Below are 26,019 nucleotides of genomic sequence, written 5' to 3'. Positions count from 1 at the left end.
TTATAGCAAGGATGTAGAAGCTACGGAGAGGGTGCAGAGGAGATGTGCCAGGGTGTTGCCTGGATTGGGAAACCAGTTTTATGAGGCAACATTAGCAGAGCTGGGACTTCTCTCTTTGCAACATAGAAGAATGAGAGGAGACTTTATAGAGGTCTACAAGATTATGAGAGGCATTGATATGGTGGACAAAGAACACCAGATTCACAGGGCGGGATCAGCAAACACCAGAGGACATGTGTTCAAAGAGAAGGGAAGAAAGTTTAGGGGAGACATCAGGGTTTTTTTTTGGTTTTTTTTAAAGAGTTTTAGGTGCCTGGAATGCCTTGCCAGGTGTAGTGGTGGAGGCTGAAACATTGGAGGCATTTAAGAGACTCTTGGACAAGCACGTGGATGAAAGGTAAAATAGAGGGTTATGAGGTAAGGATGGTTTAGTATTTTTTTTAAAGGAAATAATATATAGATTGGCGCAATGAAGAGGGCCAAAGGGCCTGTACTATGCTGTATTTTTCTCATAGCTGGCATTACACATAGATGGCAGCATTGCCTATCTGGTGAAATTACAAATGATGAAATTCAGATATAATTTCAAAGCAACATAAACTGAAATAGAATCTGACTGGAAAGAAAAAGGAACAACGTCAATAAAATAAACACACTAGTTATTCTTTGGGGAGACAATACCTCACTTGAGTTCATTTTAAAAAAATCTGAGAGTGAATATAGCAGATCGTTTCTTTTATATAGCTGCCATTCTCTATCCTGATTACAACAGTAGTGGTGGAATAAACAGGTACAGATAATCTATTCAATATATTCCTACAGAATATTTTGCATTGTAAACAAAGATTGTAAAACAAAAGCTGTATGTGAAGTTGAGAATAGAAATGGGAGCAAACACCATTCTGATGAAGGAACTCAGCAGGTCAAGCAGCATTAGTGGGAGAAAAAGAATGGCTGACAATTCAGGTCAGAACCCTTCAAGTCCAAAGCCATATTTAAGCTGTGTTTAGTAACCCTGTGCAAAATGAATCTAACATCTTGTTTCATTTGTTTTCTACTATGATTGCACAACACAAAGGGTGGTGCTTTCATGAATTTGGATGACGAGCTAGATTTTGTACAAATGTTCTGATTTAAAGAAACCTATTTTATGAAACAAATGTTCTTCAATAAAGGACAATTTACAAGGTCTGGTATTCCAGTTTCAGGAGGCAGGCAGTTGCAGTGAAGCTTTAAGTGTTTTTGCTGTGACTTGATATCTTAGAGAATGGTCTCCTCCCACTTCAATAGCATTCCCAAGAAAAACAGAACCTGACCTCAAGTGAAACTCCAGAGTGACACATCAAAATGCAAGTGGAAAACTACCGTTAACAAACCATCGTTTATAACTGAATTTCAACTTGAGAAAGTTGCAATCGGTCGTTGTTATATACCGTCACTGGCCTGTTTTTCATGTTTTGCATCCAGGAATAAGTGTGGTCAGGATATAAAGTTCATTGGAACCATGCACAAAATGTCCTTAACTATACTATAATTAATTCACTGAAAGACTTCCCAGATTAGGATGTTAATTAAAAATAATCTTCCTCAACCTCTCCTATGTTTCCACATTCTGTATATATGACTTCCCTGAACTGAGACATTTCCTTCCTTCCTTCCTTATTAATTAACTAGTTAATTTACTTCCACGTTTAGAAACCTTCCTTTTTATCACCACCCAGGAAAGGAATTTAAAAATGTGTCTTCCATGTGATTTAGAAAGCCTTCAAGGTCAGCTCACGTGAACAGTTCAAAACCCAAAAACACACAACCTCTCGAAAACTATGTTCACCTTGAAGGGAGTTGAGGAGGCAGGTGGAGGTCATCATTCAGGATGGGAAAGAATGTCTTTTAACCATGATAAAGAAAGAAAGCTTTGGCTTTTATACTTGTCAGTAGCCTCTATTATTTATCAACAACACCCATCTCTTTGACACTATGGTGACCTTTACCTTACTGACATTATGTAATGTGCAGTTTAAAACTAGTTCAGTAGAAATTCATACTGCTGAAAATCGTGAAACATTGTTACACTGACGTGTGAATTAAATCCCAAAGCAGCACATTTATAGATTATAGCACAATGTTTATTTTATCTTGTTCTGATGTGGCAAAATATCTTCAATAAAAAAGAAAGCAGTAATTTTCAGCTAAATCCAGATTTCTCCAATGAAAGGCAATCTCCAGGATATGTCAACTGGGTTGCTTCATTCACATGTGATATGGAAATTCTGAATGTGCAGAAAGGCTCCAACGTTTGCAGTTTTAAGTGTGATATTAGAATTAAAATTATGCTATTATATAGAGAATTCTAAATTAAATCATCAGAAAGGACTAGTTGTGCAAGTTTACAGCAGATGCTTTCGAATAAGAGTATTTTGTGCAATAATTGAGAAAACAGCACAGTGTACATTCACACCGCATTTGGGTGTATGAGCAATGAAATTAGAAACTTAGTGTGGCACTGCAGCAGGACAAACAAACATTTTCTACCAATGCCCTGGAGTATATATTGAAGTTCAAACACATTTGAGCTTAGTAAGCTAAAATCAAACATTACTTACAACAATTATATTTTAGCTCTAACTCACTGGCAGGAAATAAGATCCACAGCAGTATGTTATCCAAACAATGTTTAAAAAATATTGACTGAGCATTTTGCATTTATTCCAGGATGGAACATAAAGGATGTAGATACCAGCACATATTGTCTGTTACATTATAAATTATGTATTTATACAATAAATCACTTGGTTAATATTTTTCAAATATTATCATTATTTACATTTATAACACCTGCAAAATACAGTGAAGATTAATTTTTATAAGTTAATGTGGTACAACTATGATAAAAATTTTACAATAGGAATATTTCCTGGTTGGAATTTCATCTACATATGAATGCTCTTTCTTTAGGATATATGGAACTGATCTTTCACTGCCCTTGGTATCACCAGCTGTCTGCTGTTGGACTATACCATTTCATCTGGTGTTGTCCCAGGCACTGTCTTTTATTGCTGGCTCAGCTCTAATCTGTCATTCATACTGGGCCGTCCCTCACTTTCTGGCTGCTACACTCACGTAAAAGCCCAACCCTAAAGTTCTCCATCTGCCAAAGACACCACAGACATTAATCATCCAAAAACAACTGGGAAATATTGAAGAAAAAAAAATGTTTGAAAAAAATTACTTGTTTTCAAATTTTAAAATGTAGAAAACATTCATTAACTCTAGGTCGTGAGCAGCACTAGTTATCCATTCTTGCTTCATCTTGTTAAAGCAGTCCTGAGAAGGTTTGACAAACAAACACATAATCTGCATCGGAGTGCCTTCACCAATTTTATATAACTGTTCTGTTGTTGTTCTTACAATAGACTAAGTGCCCAAACATGCTAGCTAATTACTCTCTGATTCCCAATAGATTGAGTTCACACCCGAACAAGCTAGCCAATTATTCCCCGGTTCCCAATATACTGAGTTCCATTCATTGTTTAATTAACATTTTAATTTACGAGTAAGTATTCAGTAACCTTGTCCAATCCAAATTTCTTCCTGAAGCAGGTCCATTTTTGGATCCCAACAAGACAATCTGGTCATCCTCAGGCAAGGGACCATGCCACCAGGGGTTTGATGGAGGGAGATCAAGGTAAACTTACCTTGTGGTCCCTATCTCCCACTATTTCCCTGACACCTGCCCGGCCACTTATTCAGTCAGAAATTGCTCTGCAATTCCTGTTTTGGAATCTTGCCAACTGGTCCTTAGTGGTGAGGCTAGATGCATGTAGAAGTGCTTCTTGTTGTAAAATAATTCTTGCTCTTTGCAAAGCATGGTGATATTTGTAGCCCTATTCGCGTTCGTTTCTCAAGTCATCTCAGGTCCACTTTCACAGGTTTATGATTAGCTTTGGAACTCATGGTCCTAATTACTCTCACTGTGGAGAGAGATTATCTTACCAAATTTCACCCTCAATATGTCCATGAGTACCCACCAAAACTTGATTCTTAATCATGGTTTCCACTCCAGTGCAATGATTAATCAACATTTTTTTGTCCAACATTAAACCAAAGCTCCAGCTGATTGTTAATATGGCTGAAGTTTAAAATTAAAGGTCCTCTACTCACTGATTAGAGATTTTATCTTTAGCCTATGAAAGGCACGCTCAATTGGATTTTGATTGGGTGACTGACTTGGTCATTCAAGAATTTTTCAATTTTTAGCTTTGAAAACTCCTTTGTTGCTTGAGCAGTATGTTTGAGATCATTGTCTTGCTGTAGGATGAAGCACCTTCCAATGAATTTGGAGGCATTTGCTTGAACTGAGCTGATAAGACGTACACCGCAGAATTAATTTTTCTACTGCCGTCAGCAATTATATCATAAGTGAACTGCATCAGTATGTGTGGCAGCCATTCATGCCCAAGCCATAACACCCCCACCAACATGTTTAACAGATGAGTGGATTTGCTTTGGATAACTCTGAGGATGATGAAAATGATGGTGCTTCCAGAGCCCTTGTAATGGCAGCGCTGCTGCAGGTGCGACCCACGGAGAGTGAGGAGTGGAGATACAGCGCTCCCACAAAGTCCAACTGCACAATCCGACTGCTATCTGCTTTTAATGGCCCATTAAAGGAACAGACGGTAAGTCTATTGAAAATTCCATACCCATGTCTTCACCCAAGATGGCAGTGCCTCTGATTGACAGCAGCTATGAGGGGGTTGCAGACTTACAGGGAGCAGAAGACTGGAGCAGAGCACCAGAAAGCAGGGAGTCAATCCCCTGGCTGAGGAGAAGAAAAGGAGAGGACCCTTGGGACAGTGATCATGGTGGCAGACCAATGAGGAGCCCTAAGGCTGAAAGACCCACACATACGGCAGGCTGCTGATGACTTGAAGTGAGGAACCCGCGGAGGTTATGGGCTGCTGGAGACTGATGTTGGGGAAATCGCACTGGGCTGTGGTCTGCTGGCAACTGGCTCATCTGGCTGAAGAGATCCCAGATATCAGAACCAGGATGTGAGGGGGTGTTGAAAGCACTGAAGGGTTCCTGATCGTGTTGGAGGTTCGTATCTGGAACTTGGGTTCCCAATGGTTTGGATTGGACTCTGTGGCTGGGGAGGCTGCAGTTCCACTGGAGGCAAATCCATGGACACATGGTGAATCTGAAGGTACTCTCTTTTGCTTCTTTCTCTGACTGTAAGAGAAAAATCAGACAATTTCTGCCGATCGGGAATCTGTGTGGTTCACAGCAGGCAAAAGCAATTCTGTGTAATAAGACATTATTTTATGACAATAAATTGAATCTCAAATCTTGGGCAGTTCCTTTATGCCAGTGGTTCCCAACCTTTTACTTTCCACTCACATACCACTTTAAGTATTCCCTATGCCATAAGTGTTCTGTGATTAATAAGGGATTGCTTAAGGTGGTATGTGGGTGGAAAGAAAAAAATTTGAAAACCACTGTTTTAATCATTCCAAATTGATTTGTTATGTGCACAGTTTCATAACTCCAAAGGAAATGGGCCAATGACAATTTTTCTCAATCAAAATATTTCAGTAATAATTGGGTCTAGAGCAGTGATTCTCAACCTTCCCTTCCTACTCACATATCAGCTTAAGCAATCACTTACTAATCACAGAACACTTATGGCATAGGGAATACATAAAGTGGTATGTGAGTGGAAAGTAAAAGGTTGGGAACCACTGCTTTATGCTCTTGCCATTATTCTGATACAGGTTAATCTTGATCTCATTTGTCCAGAAGACCTTTTTGCAGAATTCTGCAGGCTCTTTTAAATACTGAGTAAACTGGTTATCCTTTTTCTGTGATTATCTGGTGGTTTGCTTCTTGCAGTGTAACCTCTGCATTTCTGTTCATGAAGTCTTCTGCAGACATTAGATCATAGAACCATAGAACTGTACAGCACATAAAACTGGCCATTCAACCCTCCCAGTCTGTGCCAATCAATGAAATTAGCTAGTCCTACTACTTACTATCATTCCATAACCCTCCAGACCACTCCTATCCATGTATTTATCCAATTCATTTTAAAACTCAAGTTTGAATCTGCATTCACTATATCAAATGGATGCTCATCCCACACTCCTACCACTCTGAGTGAAAAACTTTCCCCTAATATTCCCCTTATACCTCTCCCCTTTCAGCCTAAAGCTATGACCTCTTGTATTTATCCCCCCCCCCCCAATCTAAGAGGATACATCCTATTCATATCTAGTCTGTCTATACCCCTCATAATCTTATAAACCTATATCGAATCTCCCCTCATTCTTCTTCATTCCAAGGAGTATAGTCCTAACCTGTTCAATCTTTCCTGGCAACTCAACTCCTAAAGACCTGGCAACATCTTGGTAAATCTTCTTTCAATCTTATTAATATTTTTCCTGATGCTGGGTGACCAGAATTGCACACAATATTCTAAGTGTGATCTCACCTATGACTTGAATAACTTCAACATAATATCCCAACTTCTATACTCAATTCTTTGATTTATAAATGCTAAGATGCCTAAAGCTTTCTTTACAACCCCGTCCACATGCAACACCACCTTTAGGGAACAATGTATGTATTCCCAGATCTCTTTGCTCCTCCACACTCCTCAATGGCCTTCCTTTTACTGTGTAAATCCTACCCTAATTCACTCTTCCAAAGTACAACACCTCAGACTTGTCTGCATTAAATTTCATCAGCCATATACTGGCTCAATTTCCCATCTGGTCCAGATCCCTCTGCAAGCTTTGAAAATCTTCCTCACAGACCATTATGCCTCCTATTTTTGTGTCATCTCCAAATTTGCTGATCCAATTCACCACGTTATCATCTAGGTCAGGGATTCCCAACCTTTTTGTTCCTCTATACCCCTTGGGCATTTTTATAGGTTCCCTGTACCCCTAAAAGTTAAGGATAAATAAAAAATACGACATTGTGCAATCTGACTGCAGATTACAACACCTTGTATTGTACAGTAGTGGTTATTCTCTCAGACCCAATGCACCCCATGAAAAGTGCAAATGTACTACTGGGGTTACATGTGCCCCAGGTTGGGAATCCCTGATCTAGGTCATTTATAGATAACAAACAATAATGGTCGCAACACAAATCACTGAGGCACTCCATTTGACACAGACCTCCAGACTGAGAAGCAACTATCTGCCACCAATCTCTGTTTTCTTCCACCAAGCTTATTTCAAATCTAGTTTGCAAGCTCACTATGTATATACCTAATGTTCTAACCTTCTGAACCAACCCCTCATGTTGAACCCTATCAAAGGCCTTACTAAAGTCCATATAGGCAACATCCACAGCCTTTCCTTCATCAACCTTCTTGGTAACTTCCTCAAAAAACTCTACAAGATTTATTAAACACGACCTACCATGCACATATCCATGCGGACTATCCCTAATCAGCTGATTACAGTCCAAAGATCTATATATCTTATCACTCAGAAATCCTTCAAATAACTTGCATACTTCTGATGTCAGGCTCACTTGTCTGGTTTACTTTTGGAGGCCTTCTTAAACAGCAGGACAACTTGAATACTCTCCAATCCTCTGGCAACTCCCCCATGACTAAAGACATTTTGAATATATCCACCAAGGGCCCTGCAATTTCAGCACTTGTCTCCCTCATGGTGTAGGGGAATATCATATCTGGTCCAAGGGATTTGTCTATCTATCTTTATTCATTGGAAGACATCCACACCTGCCTCCTGAAGAGTGCTTCTGATCTATCAGACAGGCATATGGGGACAGTTTCTGAACTCCAAAGGAAATGGGCCAATGACAATTTTTCTCAAGCAAAATATTTCAATAACAATTGTGTCAAGAGCTGTGATTCTCAACCTTCCTTTCCCACTCACATACCACCTTAAGCAATCCCTTACTAATCACAGATTAATCATAGGGATTCCTTGTATTTTTTTCCATCTCATCCCTGGGATCATTCTCGTAAACCTTCTCTGGGCATCCTATATCATCCTTCCTTAGATAATCGTGCCCAAAATTTGGCCTGACAAATGCCTTAAAAAGTATCAATCTACATCTTTGTCTTTACATTCTAGTCCATTCTAAATGAATGCTAACCTTGCAATTTGTCTTCTTTAATATTGACGCAATTGGCTAGTTAACATTCAGAGAATCCTGGAGTAGGTCTTTTGAATTCTCTCCCCATTTAGAAAATAGTCTGACCTGACACCAAATTGCTTAACCATACACTTCCTTACACTTCCCAGTGCTGGATTCCATCTTTGTCATTATCCAGCAGTCCAATGTCCATTCTTGGCTTTCTTTTGCTTTATAGCATCCACTTTTAAGTGATAAGTTTGTGTACTTCCATATTTAATCTTCTTTAAATTTATTCCATTTTCTGTTGGTTTTTAAAAGCTACCCAGTCCTCCGGCTTCCTATTAATTTTTTTTTTGTAATACCATTGTACTATCAATCAACCACAATCAGACAGAGAATCATGATTAATAGGCTTTAATGACCTTAAAGTGTCAGCACAGCCTGCATGTCGTTGGCCTGGTTCCAAGGCAGGTACTGAGGGAAGGATTTGGGTGTAACAGCTGTTATGGGAATTTGTAGGAGTCACAGGTTCAGGGGGCAGGCTAGCCCATGCAGTACATGCAACCCCACCCACACCCACCCTTTCTTTCGCTTCTCTGACTTCCTTTGTCAGCCATAGTTGCCTCACCCTCCCTTTTGAACACTTTTTTGTGAAGAAACAATCCTGCATCTTCAGAGTTTTTCCGAGAATCTCCTGTCATTGCTGCTCTACTGTCTTCCCTCCTTTGGTAATTCTTATGATCATCTTTGGCCAGGTCCCCTCGTGCCTCCACATTTACCTAACTTATCTGTAATACCAACACATCCGATTTTAGCTTTTCCCCCTCAAACTACAGGGAGTTAAAATGTCAACTTGTTTGGTAAAATAACATGAGTGCCATTCGTCAAAAGTCAAAATGTGTTTATATCACATCAGGGGTACATGGAATGTTTTAACAGGTTTGTCTGGCTTTAATCAGGATTTGTGTTTGGCAGCTATATTGAATACTTTATAAATTAGCACACTTACAACTTGACAGGATTACTGCAACTAATTTCTTTAACTTTATTGGTTTAACATTTCAACTCCACGACTGTAAAGTCAGAAGGACTGGTATTAAACAGCTTCAACAATAGCAAGGTCGCTAGTACTGCTAATTTTTTTTTAACTTGGATGGACTGTCTTATAAAAATATCAAATTGAAATTTGCAAGATTCTTTCTTAATAATTAGTCCAATGTAATGCCGTTATGATCTGAACATTGTGAAATAAATGTACCCAAGAAAATTAGGGACTTGTGAATGGGGACAGTAAATGTATAAACCACACTCTCAGCATTTGGTGTCTGATGACCTCCACTACTGATACATCCATGACCTCTGAGAGACAGGAGCTGCAAACAGATGGTGTTACAGAACACCTCCCTCCTTTGAAGTGTGCTGGAGAGTCTGATGCTTGGAGATATTTGTGAAGGGGACCATTTTACAACAGATGATACTCAAAGCTAGAAGCAAAAGAGCAAATGCCTACCTTATCAGGTCTCTTTTATTGTAAGTTAGTCTTTGGGATCCATCTTGGTCAAAATGCATCATGTCTTTCAGTCATCCCTTAACAGCAAATGTCAACAATTATAATACCAGCCTGAGCCATGCTTGAGATTGAACACCACAATCTCTGCCTCTTAACAGCACAAGCAGGATTTCACGTGATAATTTCTCCTCCTTACTCAGTCATTTGGAGTTGAGGACGATCTATTTCCTTTTCAGGAGGATGACATGAGACTGATAGTCTCTAATAGGGTAAGATTTGACACCTTTGTTGGGATGGGCTGGTGGGAAGTTTTGGATGTGATCTACTATTCGGAATTGATTTCCTTGTCCTTGTATGGTCTCGGTGCTGTCCTTCCCAATTTTCTGCAGCGATGTACCATGGATTGCCAAGAATGGGTGGGATGTTCTACTAATTTCAGAAAGAAGGTAAGAGGAACCATTGACCTCTTATCCTAATATTAATGCTAGGAAAAAGTCTGGAATGTACAAAACAGAACATCTCACAAATAATAATAGGATTGATGAACTTGTTGAAGAAAAAATCAACTTTGACAAATCTCTGAATTCTTTGTGGATATGACCAGGGAGAACTAGCAGATGTGTATTTTCTTTGGATTTTTAGAAGGCTTTTGAAAGATTCCTCAAAGGAGACCAGCAAGATTAGAACACTGGAACTGGGACTAATATATTGATATGGACTGAGAATTGAATATTGGATAGAAAACAAAGAGTGGGAACTAAATGATAATACTAGGTTTTCAAATTGTGACAACTGAGGAAATGCAAGCATCACCGGTTGGACCCAAGCTTTTTACTATCTATGTCAGCAATTTAGTTGAGTCACTAAATGCCATATTTTCACATTTGCTGATAGTACAGAACAGGTTGTAAAGAGACTTCAATGGATAGGGGTAAGCCTAACAGGCCAAAAGAAAAAGCACAGCAAATGGAATATAACGTGGCAAACAGCAAGGTCTAGTGAACAAAGCAATAAGGCAGAGTTATTGTTAAATGATGAGCGATTGGGTAGCATTACTGTTCAAAGGGACTCTGGATGTGCTTGTGCACACATCAGTGCAGATGAACATGCAGGTGCACTAAGTGCTGAGGACAGCAAATGCTATGTTGGCCTTCATAATGAGAGGATAATAATGCAGGAATATGATATTACTTAAGGCTTGGTGAATTTTGGTTTCTTTGCCTGAGGAAGGATGTAGAGAAAATGTGACGAAGGTTCACTTACTTATTCTATGGTTCCGGGATTTGTATTTTAAGGAATAGATTGAGTCGACCAGGATTGTAGTTTGGAAGAATGAGGGGGATCTTACTGAAACATACAAAATTCATGAAGGAGAAGCACAATGGTAACAAATACTGTAATCTACAAGCAGACCATTCAGGTGAGGCCGAGCTTTTCGAACACATCATCCAACCTAAAATGCTGGATTCAGTGAACTCACTGTGGCATTCTTCACATAGGTTTAGACCAAATGTGGATTGGGTGACTGGTTTGCTGAACATTTAAACCTTAGCCAACTATTCTAACTCCCCAACCATTCCTATAGTAGCACTTTTGCCCTCAGCCTTATCCATTGTCAGTGTGAGACCAAATGTAAACTTGAGGAAAAATGTATCTTATTCCTCTTTTCCAGCCTTAAACATAGCAGTACTAACATTTATTTCTCTAATTTGGGTGACTCCCACTCCAATATGATTCCACTCTTTCCATCTCTTCTTGACCTAGTCTTGTACTTAATATTTTCTCTCAAACTTTTCTTTTCTCAACTCCTTCTCCCTTTCCCTATCTCCCTACTTTCCCAACCTTTCTAGCTTATATCACATCCCCCTTTATATCTGTAATTTCACCTATTCTATTTTATTTGTCATATAAAGGTTTTTACTCCAAACATTAACAAGACCTTTTCTACCCATGGATGGAGTCTGAGCTGCTGAGTGCCTGAAGGTGTTCTTCACTTGAACATACAACAGCACAGTACAGACCATTCAACCCATATGTTGATCTATAGCCCTTTTTACACAGAGATCCTGCAATACTGCAGTAAAGAAGACAGTCATGAAGCAGGCTTTGCTTGTTTACACTGAACCAAACAATGCCGGCATAATGCTGCTGCAGTGTGTCATTTTATAAAGCATGCAGGCATTCCAGAAGCAAAAATGGCATGACATGTAACACAATAGAGTTTGGTGTCTAGTGTGACATATAACGTACACAAGCACATCCTTTCCCTTCCTGGTCCCAGCCTGCCGGCTCGCACTTTTTACACAAACATTGATCAGTGCTGTGACTACTCCGCTGCCAGCTTAAAGGCAGGACTACAATGACTCCAACTATCTGTGTTCATATATTCTGTGGCACCATGAAGTGGCTGTGTAAAAGGGGCTTAACAACAATCTAATCTTTCCCTAACTCTCACTTATAACCCTCATTTTCTTGCATCCATATGCCTAAGATTCTCTTAAATGTCCCAATTTTACCAGCCTCCAGGCATGTAGAAATACTGTTCAGTTCAAATTTATTTTTCATCCTATTGTACTGAGGGATGAGGCTATAGCATCATCAGTGCTACTTGGAGGTATTCATTGAGGCCTGTTATTGTCACCTTCTTTGTTGCTGGGATGAAGGTGGCTGCCTCAAAACCTGGAGGGACAATGGACTGTTGCAGTAACTTGTTGAAGATCTCCATAAGGGCTCTGTCAGTTGGTCTGCACAGTCCTTCAGAGCCTAGCTGGGTATGTCCCACTGCCTTGAGTGGATTCACTCTGGATAGGATTCTCCTCACATCGGATATGGCTACACAAGGGCTCTGTTCTTAAGGGAGAGAAGGAGTTTTCTTTAGAGTCTGCCTGTTTTTCTTTTTCAATCATGAATAAGAAAATGTCACTGTTGTTCACTTGCAAGGTCACTTGTGATGTGCTATTCTTTTGATACCTTGCTACCATTGTCACACAGTGGACTACAGGTTGTACTTTAATTCGGGGGCATTGGGACCTGGTCATTGCCGGACCACAGAAAATGCCACAAAAACAGAAATGGAACCCCAAGACAATCCCCTATGTAAACATATCAAAGGTAAAACAAAGATTAAAACAGGAAATAAAACCATGGGGTGGCATGGTTAGTGTACCGGTTCGAGTAATGCCTTTACAGCGCCAGCACTCGGGACCAGGGTTTGAATCCTGCACTGTCAGTAAGGAGTTTGTATTAAAGGTGGTAGATTCAAATGTGCTGGACCACAGAGTGCTGGATAATGGAGGTACAACTGTATAGTTCCTCTGTGTGTACCCACACTTTGCCTTCTGGATTTCATGCAAGAGTTTAGCCCTGGCTGATCCTAGTGTCATCTTGTCTCCTATCCTGAAGGCAGCATCTTGAGCTTTGAGAAGTGCATGGACCTCTGCATCCATCCACTCTGCTTTCAGAGGGTTGTGAGCATTTGAAATTCTATACCCAGCAATTGTGGAGGCAAAATCCTATACAAAGCTAAACTAATATATGGACATATCAAGGAATGGAAACAGATAGTAGAGTGGAGCTAAGGATAAGATCCAGACTGCTGTAATCTTATTGAAGAACTGAACAGGGTTGATTTGCTATATGGCCAATTCCTGTTCTTAATTTCTTCATCTTAATGAGGAGGGTAGCCAAATTGTACCATTAGAAGGCAGCCAAGATTCTGTTCCCAATACCAGGCCAGGCAATATTGGTGTTGAGGTTAGAGTGAGCTTGACAAGGAAACCTTTCACAATCAACAACAGGATTTTACACAAACACCAACCTCCCCCTCCTAACTCCCTTCAACCACTATCCACACATGTCTCCTACCAGATCCTTTTTCCATCTGGCTCGGTCTATCCTTTACCTCTATCCCAATGATCCCCATTATCATCTTTGCCTCATCAGATTTGGGCAAAGTTAAATGTCGTGTTTCTGTACAGCTGCTGTTATACCCCTCAAGCTGGCAGCACCTGTGCTTTTCAATTTTTTTTCTTCTGCCTGTCACCTTTCACTCGTATGCCCCTTTGTCCCAACTCCGCCCCTTTGTCCCAACTCCACCCCTCCGCCTCGCTACACCATCCAGAGAGACTGCCAGCACAGTTGTCTGCACTAGAATTATGTCCTCGTAGTTTTTTTTTCTATCAGCTTCAATCTTGGATTATGGAATATACTTTTCTAATTCAGAACATTAGAAATGGCAGCAAGAGTAGGCCATCCGGCCTGTCAAGCCTGCTCTGTCATTCAATATGATCATGGCTGATCTGATGATAAGCTCATCTCCACCTTTTCACCATATCCCTTAATTCCCTTACTACATAGAAATCTATCTAACCCAGTCTTAAATATATTTACTGAGGTAGCCTCCACTGCTTCAATGAGCAGTGAATTCCACACATTCACCACCCTTTGGGAAAAGCAGTTGTTCCTCATCTCTGTCCTAAATTTACTACCCTGAACTTTCAGCCCATGTCTCCTAGTTCTGGTCTCCCACCAATGGACCTTGATCTCATCCATGCCTTTCATAATTTTACATGTTTCTATGGGATCCCTCTCATTCTTCTAAATTCCAGCAAATACAGCTCCAGATAACTCGATCTCCATCTGTAAGGAGTTTGTATGTTTTCACCATGTCTTCATGGATTACCTCCAAGTACTCCAATTTTCTCCTACCGTCCAAAAACCTATGAGATTTGTAGGTTAATTGGTGTATTTGGGCAGCAAGGGCAGGAAGGTCCTGTTACTGTGCTGTATCTATAAATTAAAATTAAAGTATCTTGTAACTGAGTAAATCATCCCAAAATATTTACATATTTATTTTGTTGTATCTTTATGCATATATGTGATTATTGTGCATTGTTTGTGCAGGCACGCACTGTGGGCTGGAAAACCGCTAGATCATCAGGATGTATGTGCACAGTCAGATGATAAACTTGAACTTGAATTTGGACTTGATTGGAACTGAGCTGGGCATTGCATTGTTCATAACGTGTTCATTCTCTGAATATATAGGTTGACGGAATCCCAGAACAACAGATTTAGTTCTAGTTGTAATAACATGAACTGAATGCTGCCAAAATTTACCCCATTATTCTCAATGCCAAAGAGATTGAATTACCCATTGGATATACTTGTGGATTCCTGTTTTCTATCTGAAACCCACATGACATTATATCGGCTGTTTACAAAAAAAATGAAAAATACTTCCTGTGTCAATTATGCTAACAAAACAATTGAGAAAGATGAGGGCTTTTATTCTGAAATCTCATCTATATAAGAGGGTCTCTATCATCTACTCTCAATTAGTGCTTTGATTGCATTGTAAATTCATGTACAAAATCTGCAAATCAAGCAGAAATGGAATATCTGTCTCTGCACCCCACAACTGAACTATCCTCAAGTGATTTACAAAACAAAAACTTTTCAAAAACTTCATGTGGTTTTGTTGTAATTTAGTAATAAAAAGGCCTGGAAGTCAGCCTGAAGAAAACTGAGGTCCTCCATCAGCCAGCTCCCCACCATGACTACCAGCCCCCCCACATCTCCATCGGGCACACAAAACTCAAAACGGTCAACCAGTTTACCTATCTCGGCTGCACCATTTCATCAGATGCAAGGATCGACAATGAGATAGACAACAGACTCGCCAAGGCAAATAGCGCCTTTGGAAGACTACACAGAGTCTGGAAAAACAACCAACTGAAAAACCTCACAAAGATAAGCGTATACAGAGCCGTTGTCATACCCACACTCCTGTTCGGCTCCGAATCATGGGTCCTCTACCGGCACCACCTACGGCTCCTAGAACGCTTCCACCAGCGTTGTCTCCGCTCCATCCTCAACATCCATTGGAGCGCCTTCATCCCTAACGTCGAAGTACTCGAGATGGCAGAGGTCGACAGCATCGAGTCCACGCTGCTGAAGATCCAGCTGCGCTGGGTGGGTCACGTCTCCAGAATGGAGGACCATCGCCTTCCCAAGATCGTGTTATATGGCGAGCTCTCCACTGGCCACCGTGACAGAGGTGCACCAAAGAAAAGGTACAAGGACTGCCTAAAGAAATCTCTTGGTGCCTGTCTCATTGACCACCGCCAGTGGTCTGATAATGCCTCAAACCGTGCATCTTGGCGCCTCACAGTTTGGCGGGCAGCAACCTCCTTTGAAGAAGACCGCAGAGCCCACCTCACTGACAAAAGGCAGAGGAGGAAAAACCCAACACCCAACCCCAACCAACCAATTTTCCCTTGCAACCGCTGCAATCGTGTCTGCCTGTCCCGCATCGGACTTGTCAGCCACAAACGAGCCTGCAGCTGACGTGGACTTTTTTACCCCCTCCATAAATCTTCGTCCGCGAAGCCAAGCCAAAGAAGAAGAGTAATAAAAAGAATAACATGTAAAAATGTAACAAATAAGAAAATAGACATTTGAAAAACAACATATATGAGTGGAAATTTGTTACTTGATGGGAATTCTCTTTATTCACCTGATGGAAAATGTCACAGTGGCAATTTTCTATCTTGATTTCTAAACATTTCATTTGTATATTATTGTATTGGATGAAATAAAACTAATTACTTCGTTCCTGTACTGTTGCCATTTTAAGTAAAACACTTCCATTTGTGCATAGCACGGAACATCAATATTATTGATTATAATATATATGCATAGATAAAGAGAATTTGGCATCTTGTGTTTTACCTTGTTACAACTTTTATTGTTTGTTCAAAATTAAAATAACACCTCTAAGATTTAATACAGCTAAAATTTGTAATCCTGGTGAAATTAAGAAAACCTTTGCTGCAATTCTACTTGTTAACTTAACCTTTCCGACTAAGCCTGGTTTTTCTCCCCAGTTAACGGAAGCTGAAAATGTTTGAAGTTTGAGCAGTTCAGCCTCTTTCAGTTTGAAATTAGAGTGAGATTCCAATCTGAATTCGGCTGCATTGAGAAAAATGTCTGATGACCTTAGCAAATGTTGTAAAGCTCAAATGAATTAATGTTTCAGATGTCCTAGAAATGGAAGGTATAATAAAATGCTGGATGCAGCTTGAAAGCAACTAGTCCACAAAAAATACTTTATTAAACAAGCCTTGAAGTAACAGAATGTCAAAACACTGGAAATTATTTGTACAGGTGCAATACCCCCTTATATTAAAAAAAAACATAGTACAGCAAAGCTTCATTTTCTTAATATTCTTGGCTACATTCCAATCCAGAACTGGGAATAACTACACAAGTTCACCAGGACCTTGCCAGAATTAAGGCCTTGAATTATAGGGATAGATTGGGTCTTTATTACTTTGAGCACAGGAGACTGAGTATGATCTTTGAGGTTTGTAAAAATCCTGAGGAGCATGGATAAAGTGAATGCTTCGTCTTTCCCCCCAGAAAATATGATTCCAGACCAGTGGGCATATGTTTAAGATGAAAGGGAAGAGATCTACGAGGAACAACTTTACACCCAGAGGGTGGTCTGTATCTGGAATGAGCTACCAGAGGAAACTGCAGAAGTGGGCACAACTTTGAGATTCAAATGACATTTGGATAAGAAGGGTTCAGAAGGATATGGAAAAAATGCAGGCAAATGGGACTAGCCCAAAATGAGTTGGGCCAAAGGGTCTGTTCCATACTGTATAATTCCATGTCTTAAGTTGTGATATGCTTTGAATGCAAGGTTTATTGTGGTTTTTATTTAGATTTAGATTTCAGATTTCTTGTCAGAGCACATACATGCCATCGCAAAAAAACCATGAGATTCTTTTTTCCTGCGGGCAAGGCAGTATAACCATTTATTGTTGGTGCAGAAAAACTGTACATAATGTGCACATGTAAATAGATGAAGAAATGTAAACAACTGTGCAATACAAAGAGGAAAAAATATAAAGTACAAAAGTAAGAGTCCTTAAATGTGTCCCTGACTGAATTTGTCATTGAGAAGTCTAACGGTGGCAGGGTAGCAGCTGTTACTGAACCTGGTGGTGTGAGTCTTGTGGCAGGTAAATTCCTTTCCTGATGGTAGCAACGAGAACAGAGCATGTGCTGTGGGTCTTTGATGAATGCTGCTGCTCTGCTACGGCAGTGTTCTCTGTAGATCTATCTTATTAAAAGTGAAATGCTGGCTGTTTCATAGGTAACAAATCATAACAAAAATACACAGTTGTGCCAGTATTTTTATTATACTTTTATTCATGCTGCTCTGATTTAATGAAACTACCAATGTCTTTGTTAGGTAGGTATTATTAAAATAAAACTAGAATTATTTTTTTGCTCAAACTAAGTAAACAAGTTGCAAGATGAACAGTTAAACCCTCCTCTTCCCATCTCCACTTCCTCATATTGGGAAGGGAGTTGGGAGAAGTGTCTGAGTTTTGAGTAAAACATGAAAGTCTCCAGACACTGTGATTGAAGTAAAAACATTGGAGAAACTGGAGAAATAAACATTGTGGAGGACTTCACACAACCCTCATAAACTTTTCTTCCTTCTGCCATCTCGAAGGAGGTACCTCAACACTCAGGCCTTTATGTCCAAAATGAGTAAGTTTTTTCCCCCAAGCCATCAGGCTCTGAATCTCTAGAACATATATGGATAGTGTAATGTGGACCTGTATATGTGTTAATATTTTAATTTATGTAAATCTGGTCCATGGCCCTGGAGAAACTCTATCTTGTCTTTACTGTGCAATGCATGGTATGAACAATTTAAAAAAAAAGGGGTGACTTGACTCAGCAGGTCAAACCGTGTACTTTATATAGCTAAGATAAAGATACATAACTAACATTTCAGGCTTGAGCCCTTCATCAAGGTATGAGCTTTGACGAGAACAGCCCCACAAAGAGTGGTGAGAACACCCTTTTTAAAATGTGCATTTTCTGCTTTGGCCTCTAAACCCTGCATTCTTCTGGGGGCAGATATACAACAGCTGCCAGATGAGATATAGAGTTTTACGGGGAGGAAGAAGGCCATTCAGCCTAACTTCAGCAGGCTGACCTATCTCAGTTAATTCCATTCGCCTTTGTTCAGCCACATCGATCCCACTAACTGTTCCTATCCATGTGCCTGCTTAGGTGACTTTTAAACATTGTAATTATACCCGCCTCTAGTACTTCCTCTGGCAGCTCAATCATGTACCAAGCACACTTTGAGGAAGATGGCCATAAGGTCCCTCTTAAATCTTTCCACTCTCACCTTAAATCTATGCCCTCTAGTTTTAGATTTCCTCAATCCTGGAAAAAAAGTTTTTAAGCATTTATCTTATCTATGCCCTTCTTGATACACAAAAACACAACTTCTCCTTTTAACTTAAGCCCACCAGTCCTGGTATTATGCATTTGAATTTTTTTGGCACTCTTTCCAGTTCAATGGTATTTTTCCTATAGAAATGAAACTCAATATTGTTGGAGCTGGAAATCTGAAATAAAAACAGAAAATGTTGTGAATATTAGACTGGACAGGCATCATCTGTGGAGAGAGAAGCAGAATTATTTTTTTACAGGCAAATGACCTTTCTCGAGAAGTAAGAATAGTTGCAGATGACACATGTTATAAGGTGCAGAGAAAGGGGATAGTAGATGAGAACAAATAGGGTCTGTGAGAGGCAGGAGAGGTTCATTGTTGAAAGGAATATGATTGCAAGGTATCAAAAGTCTAAAAGAAACCAAATTTCAACACTGACACTTCCCCTGGACTTCTGCTATCTTGCTTTGTTTCCCCATTTATGAAATATAATATCTCTTTCCTCTCACTCTCTATCATAACTTCAAATGCCAGTAAGACCCTTTGGTATAACATTTACACCCATGTGAGTGTCAGTGTTTGCTGCTTTACCCCTATGGTCTTGGTGTCACAGAATTTGTCCTGTCTTGTACTCCAATGTAGACTTTCCTATTTGTTCCCCTATTTCTTCTATTTTTTTTCCCTGCAAATTTATTTTACTTAGAACTATTTCTAAAAGATGCATGGATTAAAACCCAGATGAATGTACCTGCAGAATTAAAATTTATTTGGCTGAAGTAAAATGTTTCCATAGGGAAGTAACAGAGGTGGAGTACATGACAAATGCTGCTATGGAAACGACCGTCAATTTGGTTTTCAAACACAAACCACATGATTCCCTTAACTGTAGCCAAAAACAGAGACGGAAGACAGAACCTATATATTTCAGCCAAAACCACTTCAAAACATGTTTAAATTCCAATTTAAATGTTCTCTTGACTCCATTTTTAATCAAATGGAAGAATTTATTGATTCATATCAAAATAAACTATTAGAGACTTCAAAAAATGGTTTCTTGAGTGATTCTATTAAAGTGATAACATCTTTTATAGATAGCAGTGGCAGATAGCACTGCTTGGTGAGCAATAAATATAAGAGGCCATGTACCAGTAAGTACTTCAGGAAGTCAGGCTCCAAGCCAAAGGCAGGATTTATACTGAGCGGATAACACAATGGTCTGGGCAAAATAGTGAGGGGAGACCAGCATAACAGTTCTACTTAGTTCAAGTCTGCTTTGCGCAAGTGCAGGTCAAAAGATGGGAATGTAGATTCTAAATCAGTTTTCCAAGATTTAAAGGGAGAAAAATAACTCAACTGATTAAGAAATGAAGGAGAGAGAAAATGAAACTATCGATCATTTTGTCTTGTGTCTGTTGTAGTAAAATATTGGAATTTCTTAGTAAGAAAGTCATAGTAGGGCATTTAGAAAATATTAATAGGAGAGGAGAGAGTCAGATTCAGTATCAGGTTTATTGTCATGAATGTATCACAAAATTTGTTTTGCGGCAGAAGATTGTACGTTACTAGTGCAAAATTGATATAAATTACAATTACGTAAATGTAATAGAGTTAAAAATGTGTTTTAATTTTTATTCTCAATTCTGTATTTGTGAATTTTATCTCAGAGTTATTTGTATTTTTTGTTATTTTAATAATGTTTCCAGTGAGAACACGTTTTGTGGTGCACACCTCTTGTTCCTCACTGCTTGCTACATTGCTAAAGGTAAGTGTGAGGGAAGATTACTGCTGGCCTATTTTAATGTTTTCTTTGGAAAATGAATTATTTATGTTATCAGTCTTAATGTATATTGTTCATTGCTAATATATTATTGTTTTACAGTTAGTTTTGTATTGTTTTGACCATTAATGTAAGTTTTATGGATGTTTTTATCTAACTTGTGTTTAGGAGCCATTACCATGTCTTGGTCATTTGACCCACATAGCATTGCTGAGATTTCATGGTGTAAATTCTTTTTTTTGCATGCTTGGGAGCAAAGGTGCAGAAAGGATGAAAAAACAGAAGACAATTGCTGTGTTATGTTGTCTTCTACCAGTACAAAATGTCCTTATTAAATGTAAATTCTGGCCAGTGAGTCATCTCTATGCAGTTTTTAACTTGTCCATCGGTGTCACTGTTCTCACTTTTGTATATATAGTTTTTAAGTTTAAGAAGATTTTAAAATGTGAAATGTTTTCCTGGCAAATTTTTAACAGCTCTCGGCTAATATCATGAGCGCTAAGTTGAGTATATATTGAAATGTAAAGTAAACTATCTGTGTGTAGTTTGAGGAAAAGGATGAAAACACTGCTTGTTAAAATAATAAAGGAGCAAATGTGCAGAAAGGATGAAAAACCAGAAGATAATTGTTGTGTTATATTGTCTTCTGCAGGGAGCAAATACATTCTGGAAAACAATTCCATGAGTTTTCTCTTTTTCTATGCCTCATGAAAACCCATTACAATTTAAAAAATCTTGTATTAGTGTACGAAGTGAAAATATGAGGTAGTGTCCAAATTTCATTGTTCAGAAATCTAATGGCAAGAAGCTGATTTTGTAACATTTGGTGTGCATCTTCAGTCTCCTGTTCCACCTTCCTGATGGTGGCAGTGAAAAAAGAGCATAACCTAGGTAGTGAGGGTCCTTGCTGATAGAGGCGGTTTCCTAACACACCGCCTCTTAAAAGATGTGCATAATGGAGTGAAGATTAATGCTTGTGATAGTGCTGGCCAAGGCTAAAACTCTCTGCAGCCTTTTCTTATCCTGTGCATTGGCACCTCCATACCAGACAATGATGCAATCAGTCAGAATGCTTTCCATGGGATGCTCACTGGTGTGCCTACTTCATGACTGCATTGACATGATGGCCCCAGCACAGGTCTTCAGAGATGTTGATACCCAGGAATTTAAAGATTTCCTCTCTTCACTGCTAATCTCTTGATGAGGACTAATCTGGTTTCCCCTTCCTGAAATCTATAAACCAGTATTTTTTGTCTTACTGATCTACCCTGCAAAGTTGTTGTGACACCACTCAACTAGCTGTGCTATCTCACTCCTGCGTGCTTCCTCATTGCCATGTCTGATTCTGCGAATAACTGTCGTGTAATTGGCTAATTTGTAAATGGCATTTGAATCGTGCCAAGCCACACATTCTTGGATGTAGAGAGAGTAGAGCAGTGCACTAAGCAAGCACCCTTGAGGTGTAACTGATTTCATTGAGAAGGAGACATTGTTATTAATTCGCATGGACTATGGTCTTCCAATGAGGAAATCAAAGGTACAGTTGCAGAGAGAAGTGCAGAGGCCCATGCTTTGAAGCTTTGATTGTGTAGATGATGAAAAGCAGCCTATTGTAGGTATTGCTGGTGCCCAGGTGATCTAGAGCTAAGTAGAGAGCCAATGAGTTTGCATCTGTTGTGGAATAATTGTGGAAATAACTAAATTGCAGTGGGTCCAGGACTTTTTTTTAAGGTATGAGATAATTCTTGCCATGACCAACCTCTCAGTGTATTTCCTAATCCTAGATATGAGTGTTGTTGGGTGATGGTCATTGAGGCAGCTCACTCAACTCTTCTTGGGCACTGGGATGATTGGTGCCCTTTTGAAGCAGATTAATTGAAGGGAAACCATGTTGGCCAATAAATGGAGTTTTGAGAAGTGTAACTAATTGAAATGAGCAAACTGGATGCTGTAGTGTATTTAGATTTTAAAAAGTCATACACAACACAAAATTAGAGCACATGATATTGTGGGTTCTGTACTGGTGCACTGGACAATGAAGATTTTGCTTCCTGAACACTTTTGAGTGTATTTTATGGATTTTGGGCAACTGATCTCAAAATGTGCCTTAAAATATTCCTATCACATACCATTGTTTATATATAACCTATTTGTGTGGTTTCCTGTCATATTTTCAGTCTACTGGTATATTGCCCACAATACAAGCTGTTTGGGTCAGTTCAAGCAGGCCTGGTCATGCACTGATTGCAGGTGCTATGCAAATATTGCCTTAGGCCTGGGCATGCTTAGTCAGGGTAGATGCAGGCAGGTGACAAATGCAGCTCACGTATACGGATGCTGTGCATTACCTTGATATTCATTGAAATCCTGTTGATGCATATGTTCTTCAGACAATAGCATAGTGATTGTAGTAAACGATAATACTTATTGTCTTCAGGAAGATTCAATACAGCAAAAATGTCTCATCAATGTTGTAACAGCTGCAATACATTGTTACATTTGTGCTGAGTATATTCTTAAGGCTCAATGATGCAGTATGACTGCATTTAATAAGCAAGCCCATGAGCTCCATGTTGGTTGTAAAATTGGTGACCAAGACAAACCTTGGACTCCTCACAGCCAACCTGACAGCTTGACTCCGAGGTACTCAGAAGTCGATGCTATTTGCAGTCCTAATGATAAGGCAAGAACAGGACAGATGTATCTGGGTTCTCTGCTTAAAAAAAAAGAAATGTATTGCATACCCCAATCTGCCTTCAGTCATGCTGCTTGATAACAGTTTGCAAGTTCTGAAGCCATCAGGGATATGGAACCTAGATGAGGCAGATGAAGTTGCCACAATGCACAAACCTGATTTGGAAATGACACTGATCCAGATGTTAAACTGTTTATGCCTGGTTATTCTCATCTGATTACACAGCCAGAATTAAATGACCTGGTCAGGGAGTTGGGTTTATCAAAAACAAAAGGAGAACTACTTGGTTGAAGATTGCAAGGATAGGGTTTGCTGTCACCAGGTACAAAAAAATTCTGACTTTTGGAGATGTTGAGAACATTTGACAAACTTCTTTACACTGGTTAATAACCTTGGTTTCTGCACTGCCATTGATGGGTTGTTAACAGCTTTTGGTTGGGTGCATGATCCACAAAAATGGCAACTTTTTAATACACTTTTATGCACAGGACATAATGGCCTTGGAAAAACAATATCAGGCCATCTGGAATCCATCAATGCTGGCCGACTATTGAAACATAGAAACATAGAAGATAGGAGCAGGAGTAGGTCATTTGACCTTTTGAGCCTGCTCCGCCATTTAACGAGATCATGGCTGATCTTAAAGTTCAGTACCCCGTCCCCGCCTTCTCTCCGTAACCTTTAATACCCTTATACTGAAGAAATAGATCTAATTCCCTCTTAAATATATTTAATGAACCTGCCTCTACTGCCCTCTGTGGCAATGAATTCCACAGATTCACCACCCTCTGGGTAAAGAAATTCCTCCTCATCTCGGTCCTAAATGGTTTGCCTATTATCCTCAAACCATGGCCCCGGGTTCTGGATTTTCCCATCATTGGGAACATCCCATCTGCATCCAATCTGTCCAGTCCTGCCAGACTTTTATATGTCTCTGTGAGATCCCCTCTCAATCTTCTAAACTCCAGGGAGTACAATCCCAATTTGCGCAATCTTTCCTCATAAGTCATTCCTGCCATTCCAGGTATCAGCCTGGTGAATCGCCTCTGCACTCCCTACATTGCAAGAACATCCTTAGATAAGGTGACCAAAATTGCACACAATACTCCAGGTGGGGTCTCACCTGTACAGCTGCAGTAAGGTATCCTTGTTCCTATACTCAAACCCTCTTGATATGAAGGCCAACATACCATTTGCCTTTTTAACTGCCTGCTGTACCTGGATGCTCGCCTTCAGAAACTGGTGTACAAGTATCCCTAGGTCTCTCTGCACTTCCCCATCTCTTAATCTATTGCCATTCAAATAGTAATCTGCCCTCCGGTTTGTATTACCAAAGTGGATAACCTCACATTTATCCACATTGTAGTGCATTTGCCATGTATCTGCCCAGTCCCTCAACTTATCCAAATCACACTGGAGCTTCCTGACCCCCTCTTCCGTGCACACAACCCGTCCTAGCTTAGTGTCATCTGCAAATTTGGAGATATTACATCCAATCCCCTCATCCAGATCATGAATGTAAATTGTGAACAGCTGGGGTCCCAGTACAGATCCTGTGGCACCCCACTGGTCACCGCCTGCCACTCAGAAAACAAGCCATTTATCCCAACTCTCTGTCTTCTACCTGCCAGTCAGTTCTCAATCCACATCAATACTTTGCTCTCAATCCACATCAATACTTTGCCCCCAATCCCATGAGCCTTGATTTTGTAAGCCAGTCGTTTATGCGGGACCTTATCGAAGGCCTTTTGGAAGTCCAGGTACACCACATCCACTGGCTCTCCCGCATCTATTTTACCTGTCACCATCTCAAAGAATTCCAATAGATTTGTCAAGCACGATTTACCTTTTGTAAATCCATGTTGACTCCGTCCGATCCCTTCTCTGCTAGTCATATGCTCCGCTATTACATCCTTAATATTGGATTCCATCATTTTGCCCACTACTGATGTAAGGCTCACCGGCCTATAATTCCCCGCTTTTTCTCTACCCCCCTTTTTAAATAGTGGGGTAACATTAGCTACCCTCCAATCCATGGGTACTGATCCTGAGTCTATCGAGTTCTGTAAAATAATTCTTAAAGCATCTGCTATCTGAATGGCCACTTCCTTAAGTACCCTAGGATGTAGATTATCAGGGCCTTGGGATTTATCTGCCTTCAATCCCATCAATTTCCCCAAGACCATGTCCTTAGAGATACTGATTTCTTTCAGTTCCTCCCTTGCATTAGTCTCTATGTTTCCCAACATCCTTGGGAGGTTATTTGTATCCTCTCTTGTAAAAACAGAACTAAAGTAAGAATTTAATTGGTCTGCCATTTCCTTATTCCCCATTATATATTCCCCTGATTCCGACTGCAAGGGACCTACTCTGGATTTCACCAATCTTTTCCCCTTGACATATTTATAAAAGCTTTTGCAGTCGGTTTTTATATTTGCCGCAAGCTTACTTTCATAATTTATTTTTGCTCTCTTGATTAATCCCTTTGTCCTCCTTTGGTGCATCTTGTTAGACACTGATACGAGAGGCATCAGAAGCTGAGCACAAATGAAAATCAGTGGCAAAACATTTTTATGTCAGTTGAGCTAATGCAAAATGTCAGCATCATTATGCAATTAAACATGCTAAATTCAATAAAAACATTTAAA

The 26,019-nt window shown here is 39.7% G+C and overlaps 1 long non-coding RNA gene across 1 annotated transcript in view; it reads right to left on the bottom strand.

Moving 5' to 3' along the window:
* Positions 1 to 2,124: 2,124 nt before the first annotated feature.
* The window catches only part of LOC138751492 (uncharacterized), a 28,562-nt gene continuing 4,667 nt past the window's right edge, over positions 2,125 to 26,019 (bottom strand). Inside the window, exons 2-4 of the long non-coding RNA XR_011349983.1 lie at positions 10,895 to 10,978; positions 9,632 to 9,708; positions 2,125 to 5,232 (exon numbers count right to left, since the gene is read on the bottom strand). This is a non-coding gene — a long non-coding RNA (uncharacterized lncRNA). The remainder of the gene's footprint in view (positions 5,233 to 9,631; positions 9,709 to 10,894; positions 10,979 to 26,019) is intronic.

The sequence above is a fragment of the Narcine bancroftii genome, chromosome 1, assembly GCF_036971445.1.
Source record: "Narcine bancroftii isolate sNarBan1 chromosome 1, sNarBan1.hap1, whole genome shotgun sequence".
NCBI classification, from domain to species: domain Eukaryota; kingdom Metazoa; phylum Chordata; class Chondrichthyes; order Torpediniformes; family Narcinidae; genus Narcine; species Narcine bancroftii.
The sequence above is the reverse complement of the archived record's forward strand: the minus strand, read 5'-3'. Positions and strand labels throughout refer to the sequence as shown.